Source organism: Alligator sinensis, unplaced genomic scaffold (assembly GCF_000455745.1).
Source record: "Alligator sinensis unplaced genomic scaffold, ASM45574v1 scaffold1092_1, whole genome shotgun sequence".
Classification (NCBI taxonomy): Eukaryota; Metazoa; Chordata; order Crocodylia; family Alligatoridae; genus Alligator; species Alligator sinensis.
In genome coordinates, this window is record NW_005842252.1 from 1266851 (window position 1) to 1276020 (window position 9170).

The window sequence follows — 9170 nt, forward strand, 5'->3', positions numbered from 1 at the left end:
TCAGCAGAATTATATCTAAAAAGAGAACAATCTTTAAAGAAAATGTAATTAAATATAAATACCTGGGTCAGAAAATCTATGGCAATTATCATTTCAAAGGAAATCATTAAAGATGTCACTGGTAGACTTTTGTACTTTTATTTCTTATACCAGAGAAGATATGTAATCAGAGAAGCTCACCTATAATTTAATACTGTGATTTCTCATAGGATTTAAAGATAGTTATCATGTGACTGGGAGAATATTGTATTTTGTTGCATACCACACACAACCAAATAAGAGACTGTAGCAGGGCACTGGAGTGAGCCTGCTCCTTTAAGGGAGCTAGCAGCTTGAGGGGCTGCTTGTGGGTGGTGCAGTGGACTAATGAGAGACTCACTTGACCAGAAGAAGGCTCAAGCTGGAGCTATATAAGCCCAGAGCCTAAGCCTGAGCCAGTCAGGTAGCCTCTCCCTGGCAGCTACAAGGTGAGGAGCTCTGGGCAGCAGGGCTCCTGAAGGGACTGGAACTTATAAACAACTCTGCAGGCCTGGAACCAGAGGCAAATCCCCTGGGCAGAGAAGGATTAAGTTTTACAGGCAAGTGGCCTCTGTTTTATTTTGTGCCCACAGAGGTTCCTGGTGTCCAGGGAAGGGCTAAACTGGACAAGAGGGTCCCAGAACCTGGAGAAGGGCTGCGAGTCAGACCAGGGGTCCAGGAGCCCAGAGAAGGGGTGGCATGCAGGACCAGGGATCCAGGAGCTCAGAGAAAGGGCTGTGTGCAGGACCATGTGTCTGAATGTCCAGAGAAGAGGGCGGTGTGTAGGACCAGAGGTCCAGGAGCCCAGAGAAGGGGTCTGAGAGTCCAGAAAGGGTGTAAGGGACTAAGGGGGTCCAAAGGCCCAATAGGGCCGAGTGCAAAACTAAGCAACATCACAGAGAGAGAACATCTGCGAGACTTGGGGCATGGTGTAGGCGAGGTACGGAGCCATGCAAAGAGCCCTCAAGGTGACAGGTGGTTGGTGAGTGGTACAGACAGGCTGAGAGGGCCTGTTAGCCTGGGGTTGCAAGACTGTGACTAGGGGGACCCAGGACAGGCCTAGTTGGGATACACACTCATTCAGGCTCTCACAGAGCCCACAGACAGCCTCCCTTTTATAACCTTCATTAAGAGAAAGGCATGGCAGAAGAGATTAAAAGGAAAGGCTGCAGTCAAGCCTGAGCAGGGCAGGGGCCACATGGCCAACCCCGTGGCCATGGACCTCCTACAGAGACGCACTTAATTTTGGAAAGACAAAATTAAGACAAAAAGATTTTTATAGTCATGGCAGAATGCTGACTGCAGGAGATCTTAATTGCAGTAGCTGTGGTTGTGGCTGTGTCTGTGAGATGGTTAATGATGTAGCTCTGACCCTGGAGATAAATTCCATTCCTTCCTTCCCTGAGGCTGGCAGACAGATAAGCATGGCAGTCATCTTGCAGCACTGCCTCTCCATGCTTCTATTCCAGGGCAGAAAAATCAGTTCCTTCACTAAAGCATGCCCCCCTGTTTTGAAGGACTGTTTTGGTTGCGGGTTGGGGTGGGGACTGTGTATAACTATGGTGTTTAGTAATATAGAAGTTTTAAATATTAGTATGGTTGTTAAGTAAATTTCATAGCCATAAGAAAGGCATGGGAATTTAGAGCCAAGTTTATACAAACAACTTAGACTTGTTTTTTTGCCTCTGCTTTAGTTTACAGGGTGCTCCATATTATAAAAGCATTAAAATTGCTTCAGAAAATATTCACATCATTGACTACAAATGAAGGTGAAATACATTTTTCATTATCTGGACAAGATTCAGTAACTGGGGTACTGCAGCACCTGCAGTCAGTTTGCATAGACTGCAGAGGGGGTTAAAGTGCAAACTGGGGATGAAGATTGGATTTTTGGTTAAAGTATGAAGTTGGAAGGCTTGACATTTAGGTTATTTCCCAGCTACCTGACAGGGTTATACTGACTTTGAAAAAACTGTTTAATTTCTGTTTCTTAACAGATTCCTCTTATGAACTGGGGATAGAATAAAGGTAATAGCTGATTATCTGGGCTTAGTTCGCTAATACTTGTAAAGCAGTTATAAGGCAACTGGATGCCGTGAAGCATGATTTGCATCAGCTTGTACCAGTGGAATTAAATTTAGTCCCAGTGGGTGCATCTACATGGGACATTTACTGCAGTGTAGACTAATTAGCTCCACAGTAAATGTCTTAACATCTACACGTGCAGAGCTATTAGGCTGGAGTAAACTAATAAACTCCATAGCAGGGTAGTACTTGTAAATCCAAGTACTACCCTGCTATGGAGTTTTTTTTACATATGTGTAGACACTGAGATGGCTGGCTGCAGCACAAGGGTGCTTCAGTGCGGGGACTGCCTGCTGGCTAGTCCCACACTGCAGCACTCTCATGCCCCAGCCCGCCCCTCCGCAGCACACTGAGCTGGATCAGAGAAACCCTGGGCTGGCAGGCTGACCCCCCGGGACCCTGCCAGCTGGGGCTTCTCCAACCCGGCTCAACATGCTGTGGTCCCGGGCACAAGTGTAGATATGGCACCCAGGAGCAGTAAACTCTGGCACAATAAGTACTAGAATTTATTGCATCACATTACTATCCGTGTGTAGATGCACCCAGTTTCTACTGTGGCTCCATCATTATTAGTATTTTTATCCAACCATTTGAATTTTTACAGCTCTTCCTTGTGGTGGCTAAAAAGCCCTGCCCTCTTCCCCCCAGTCCCCAACCCCCTTTTGCCCACCCAGCTTATTCCAGGGCATTTTCCATATATTGCTTTCTCCATAAAAGGCTAAGCCCATAAGGGAAGAGCAGAATTTGTGAGCTCAGACTAAATTGCATTTTTATTGCACCCTTTAAGGTAATATATAGGCATCTTGAGCCTAATCCTGCTCCAGCTGAAGTAAATGAAAGCTTTGCAATTGACTTCAGTGGGAACAGAACGAGTCCCAAGTATACAGATGAAAAATAGGATAAATTCTTTTTGAGAGGACCCTGCTCTTCATTGTTTATATAGCTCACTTAATTGACACTATTTATAATAACAGGTACATGCATTGCTCATAATAGCATAAATTATGGAACTGTTTAACACTGCACTGTATTATTCTCGGAAAAAGTGTCGACTACTGTACTTAATGGTGTACTGAACACATACCTGTGTAATGAGCTGTGTGACTGCACCATGCCAACCATCAGGCTGTGTGCTTACAAGTATATGGTTTCTATTAACATAAATAAACAGTTTAATCTAAAGAAGCTGGCTGTGGTGAGAAGCATGAGTCATTAAAGGGACATTGTTCATTAACATCTCATTGCACCACCTTGTGAAAGACTGAAATGTACTGTAATCAACACTTTTCACTCTGGAATGTTTTGATATTTAATATTTTTAAACTTACAGTTAGCATTTTTAACTTATTACTGCTGAGCTCAGTTATACATGTTTCTGTCACCTCTGCCTAGGACTGCAGCAGCGTTGCACCCCTGGGCACAAAGCTTTCAGAGCTTCTAGGAAACTCCAACTAATTCACAACTTGGCAATGCAACTCCTCAGCACCACAGGCCACCCCAAACACAGAAAGCCTGTGCTCTGCTCTCTACACTGGCTTCCCATGAAATAGTGTGTTAAGTTTAGGGTTTCACTGCTTATCTTCAAGGCTCTCAAGCTGAGCCTGGAACACCTAAAAAACAACCTGACTACTATTCTGGATGGAAGAGCATAGTTGATAACATAGTTCTTCTCCATAATGGAACTTTCTACCATAGCAGAACTGTCCAACTGACAGCCTCAAGCCACTGGCAGTCCATAAGAGGTCAAATTGCAGCCCGCAGGCTCCTGGCTAGTCAATGCTTCCCCTACTGTTCTGGCTGAAATAGCAGCTGGAGTCTCCAAACTCTCCCTTACTTCTCTAGCTTATACTTCCTGCCCCCTCTTCAGGAGCAGGGAAGCATATGGTGTAGGAAACTGAAGGTGACTCTGGAGCCATGCGAGCAGTGGTTGGGGGTGTTTATGGTGTGGCGGGCCAGTAAGGGACACTCCTGCACTGAGCCACCCACCTCATTGTTCCCGATCAATAACCATGCTTTGAGTGTCTCCGTTGGGGCAACTACATCCGGCTAACCTCCTTCTTGGAGCATACCTGCAAGCCTGGGGTAACTGCCGCCACCACCCAGGCTCTGGTCTCTGGTAGGGCTCTGTGCAGCCTGGAATACACAAACCCTGAAGACCTTGGGGGTACTTTGCTCCCAGCAGGATATATCTGGGTGCTTCTTATAGCCTGAAGTATTAAGAGTAGCCTCCCTTAGCTAGCCAAGCAAAAGGAGCTACAAGGCTAATCTCACCCTCATGAGCACATACAGTGAGGCATGCTATAACAAATAGCTTTATTGATCAAAGAGGGAGAGCGTGGGGAAGGAATACAAAACAAAAGGAATATTGGAAGGAAACTGCAGTGAGCAAATCAGCATAGGCTCGTTTGGCCCTTTTGATACATGTCTAGAACACTTAATCCTAAATTACTGACTAAATTTCAGGTAGGTTACTCACATGCTCATCCAGAGACTGATAGAGCTCACTCTGGAGGCCTCAGCTTGGTTCTGTGTTTCTGAAGATGTCTGCACCCCTCTAAGATGGAGGGACCCTTTAAATAACCTTCCTGATCTCATCACCTGGACCCAACCAAAATCAGGTATTTTCTGAGCACCACTGATGCTGACCAGTCAGTTTGAAAAATGTCAGCACTCACCTTGAAGAATGACCATTGCCTTAAGACTGGCCTCCCAGGTCAGTGGCAGGAAGTTTAACAAAGGGACCTGGAGGAGGGGAGTCCCTCTCCCCCTGGAATTTTTACAGCCTGGTCAGGCAGTCATTCAATGGTATAGTAAACAGTGGCGGGGCGGGGAAGGACGAGGGGGGTTGGGCTGTGGCCCTACAGCAGTGAGACAGGCGGGGAGGTTGGTTTCTTCACATATGGTATAGCAGTACAGTAGGGGGTTGCAGGCACATAATACAGTAGAGGGGTATCTGTGGGGGGAGGCATATGCATGGTTCAGTGGGAGAACATCCATACAGAGTACACCCCAGGGGGCCTGTGGCTCACCATGATATGACCACCACAAAAGCCTGTGGGGCATTTGGCCAGCTCTATCAGTCTCTGGATGAACATGTGAGGATACAGCCATAACTGTATGGAAATAAATGTGACTCCTATTCAAAAGAGTAGAGTGAGCAAACCCCAGGTGCAATTTACAAATCGAGGGAATTCTGGGAAGGCACTGGATCCACTCTGTGCCTGAGGGAAGGTGCACAGTGTCTGTATGGTCACAGCCCTGTACTGACTTCAAATTCTTTCACCCTGTCTAAATTGTACCAGTTAAGCTTTGATAATGAAAGTGTAGCACAGAAATGCAGAGCCCATGGGATTTTGGGCAGGAAGTGGCTTCATCCCATCTAGTTTTGGGGGCATGTGCAACCCAAAAAAGCTATACAAACAGCCTTTGTGGTGGTTAGATTTTGTAAAAACTCCTTTTTTCAGGACCCCATATTTTTGTGTAAAAAATGTCCTTAGCAGACATTAAAGTGACACTCTAGGGCTAGGGACAGATGTTACATATAAGCTGCTTCAAGTGACCAGGAACTGGTTTAAATCTGTAACAGAACAGAAGGGCAGACAGTGCACATAAAACAGTTTCAAAATGACTGAAACTGATTTAAGATAAACCTGGTTAAATGTAGTATCAGGCTTAACTGATCTGGGTCAAACCAGTTTATGAAACTTCTTTCCTAGGGTCCTTCATGGTTCAAGCTAAATCACAGTCTTCCAGCATGCTTTGCAGCCTTGGGCTGGGCTGGGCTGGGCTGTCTGCTCCAGAGTGCAGGGCTGGCCCCGCCCCTCTTCTCCCTAGCTCCCCGATGCAGCCCACTCTACCAGGGGGAGGGGAGGCTGCCCCCCCCAGGCAAACCCTGGCTGGTGTCTGGGGCCAGGGACAGGGGTTAAACATCCTTTCCCCCACTCAAACTTACTGGTTGCTGCAACTGGACTACAAATCCCAGAGGCACCTGGAAACAGGAAGAAGAAATGATGAGCAACCCTGCAGAGGCCTGCTGCTGTAATTCTGGACTGCAAATCTGAGAGACCTTGGGGCCAGCAGGAAGAAGAAATGAACACACAGCCAGAGAGCTGTGCTCTAGCGCCCCCAGCTTCTGACTTGAGCCACTGCAGGCATGTGGCTGCATTTCCTGAATCCAAGGTAAATGTCTGTTTACTTCTGTTTCAATTTACTCTGTGCTGGTTAGATTTACCAGCAAAGACTGAATTGATTCATCCTTGGGCATTTTGCCTGTCTGTACTTAACCTAGAAATTTGCTAAAGATGCAAATGCTATATGTGAAGGATTGCTAGAAAAACCCCCCAAACACTTCAAAACTGAAATCCTTCATATTTTGGGGTTTGGCTTCATGTCACAGCTCAAACCAGAAGATGTTTGTTTTCTAGTTCTGGTTCAGTTGCAGCCAAAACCTTGTAAGAACATCTGGTGAGACTTACTTTCAGTTTAGACACACATCAAAACCAAAGCCTAAACCTAATCCAGTTTATTGGCTCATCTCACTATAACAATATTGCTTTAAAAAAGCAGCTCTGACCCTAAACTGGGGACAGGTTGTTATTAAAACAAATACTATTTTTACCATAATAGTCTAAAAAGATGCAGCTTGCAGTCATTTTTCTACTGCACTTTGGATCAGTAGTGGATATACTCATAATTTTTTAATATTTTTTTTAAACATATGGGCAATGTTGAAACATGTCTCTTTGTATTTTGGCTAGGATCTGGAAAAACTCATGCATGCCAACATCTGAGAGCTATAAATAGAAATGCCTAAGACAAAAACCAAACATAGGCACATCTTTATCATTTGAAATGTGTTTTACTGGGACAGCTTTTGGGAGGGATTGATAGGTAAATGACAAATATTTTGCTATTTAGAAAAGTGCTTTTGTTCCTGGTGGGGGAATGGGTGAGGTTATCCTTATGGAATATGTACAGAGAAGTCAATAAGAATGAAGATCAACATTTTCAAAGTTCCTCTCATCCAAGTTTCTAAATCAATTTAGACCCCTTTGAAAAAATTCCCAGAAAGCAAGTGACTTAAAGAAATAAAGTGCTATGCCTGTTACTCCAAACTCCAGAGTATGATCGAAAATGGCAGATGAGAGGAGGTTTTGTTTTGTTTTTTGGTAATACCTTTATTGGACTGACTGATTAGTCAGGAGAGCTGGTAGAGAAGTGTTGGGGCACTAAGTGCCCTTCCTCAGACCTGGGAAAGAAGCATATCTGTTGCTTCTATCCGAGACCTGAAGAAGGCACTTGGCCTTCATGCTACAACACTCCAACCCTACTACAACATAGGCGGTAGAGTCTTTTTCATGGGTCTTTGATGCATCCAGTCACGAGAAAGGGATGAAACAACTTCATAGAAAGAAAAAACCGAGAAACAAACAAATGAACAAAAACTCTGTCTTTCTGTCAAAACCTACAGAACTTTTCAATACGTGATATGAAGGATTCAGTGTTGAGGTGATGTTGCTGCTGTGATGGTCCAGGATGTCTGCAAGAGGCAGGAATTCTTGGCCGTATCCAGACGAGCGAGGCTGTGTGGTATGTGGTGCCATAGATACGTCTGCGGTACCATGTACTGCACATTCAGTTGTTCTCTGTGCCATAAGGGAGCAGTGAGGGGTGGCGTTGGTTTTTTTTACTCCTGGATATCCAGAGGCCAAGAAAACCCATGTAGGGAAGAAAAAAAAAGGCAGAGCAGCACACATGGGGGGCAGTGTCTGCCACTCAAAACCAGAGCCTGGCTAGATGGAGCTACACTCTGGCTGCCACCCAGTCTCCATGTGCCTGGATCGCTGCTGTTGCAGCCCTGGGATGCCCCCAGGACCTCAGGTAAGGCTGCCCCCAGCCAGGGCTGGCCCCAGCCTCCCTACCTGCCATGCGCCAGTGTGTGTGTAGCACAGGTGTTCTCTGGGGACAACTAGCAGCGGCACAAGGTGTCCTGCTGCTAGTTGTCCCCAGGGAACCAAGCATCCACGCGTATGTGGACATGACCCTTGTGGGTGATTTCTTTTACTGGACCAGATGCATGGCTGGGATAGACACAGGCAAGTTTTCAGATATCACAGTACCCTGCCTCAGTCTCATCTGAAACATGCATAGCTCTCCATCTGAAGGCCACTTTGCTTGAAGGACAACAAAACTCTCTTAGCCGCCTGCCTTTCCCTTAGAGGACTGAGAGAGCTTTGTTGTCCTTCAGGGAAAGCAACCTGTGGAGAGGGGGTGATGAATGTTTCAAGTGAGGCCCATGGCAGGGGAGTGTGGTATCCAAAAGCTTGCCTATGTCTATCCCAACCATGCAGCTGGTCCAATAAAAGCCCCCGGCCCCCCAGGAATCCTTGCCTCTCGTATTAAGGATTAGTGAACTTGTGGCACTGTCCTGGCTGAGCACTGACAGTGTGCATGAAAATGCTGTGTGTGTGTATATGAAAGAAGCATATGTGCTAATGAGTGGTATGTGTGCATGTACATGAGTGGTGTGTGTGTGTGTGTGTACAAGTGGTGTGCAGACATGAAAGAAGCATGTGTATACACGAAAGCTTGCATGTATGTAATGAAAGAAGTGGGTGTGTATACGAGTGGTGTATATACCTGAAAGTAGTGTGTGTATGTACATAAGTGGTGCGTGTGTACATGAAAGAAGCATGCGTGTTCATGAAAGTGGTGTGTGTGTGTACATGAAAGGTGTTGGTGGGTAATGAAAAGCATGTCTGTACATGAAAGCATGAGTCTATATGAAAGCATGCATTCACAAAAGTGGTGTATGTGTGAGTACATGAAAGGACTGTGTATGTTGATGGAAATGGTGTGTTCATGGAAGTAGTGTGTGTCATGAACGACTGGTACCTCCCAAGACTGGGGGGGGGGGCACCATTTGTAGTTGGTGGTGAGCAGGGACTGCCCGCAGATGTCAGCAGCAGTGTTGGCAGTGGGAGCGGGGGCGCTGGCGAGCAGTGACCGCCTGTAGACGCCAGCAGTGACGTTGGTGGCGACGTGGGGGGGGGCGGGTGGGGGCTGCG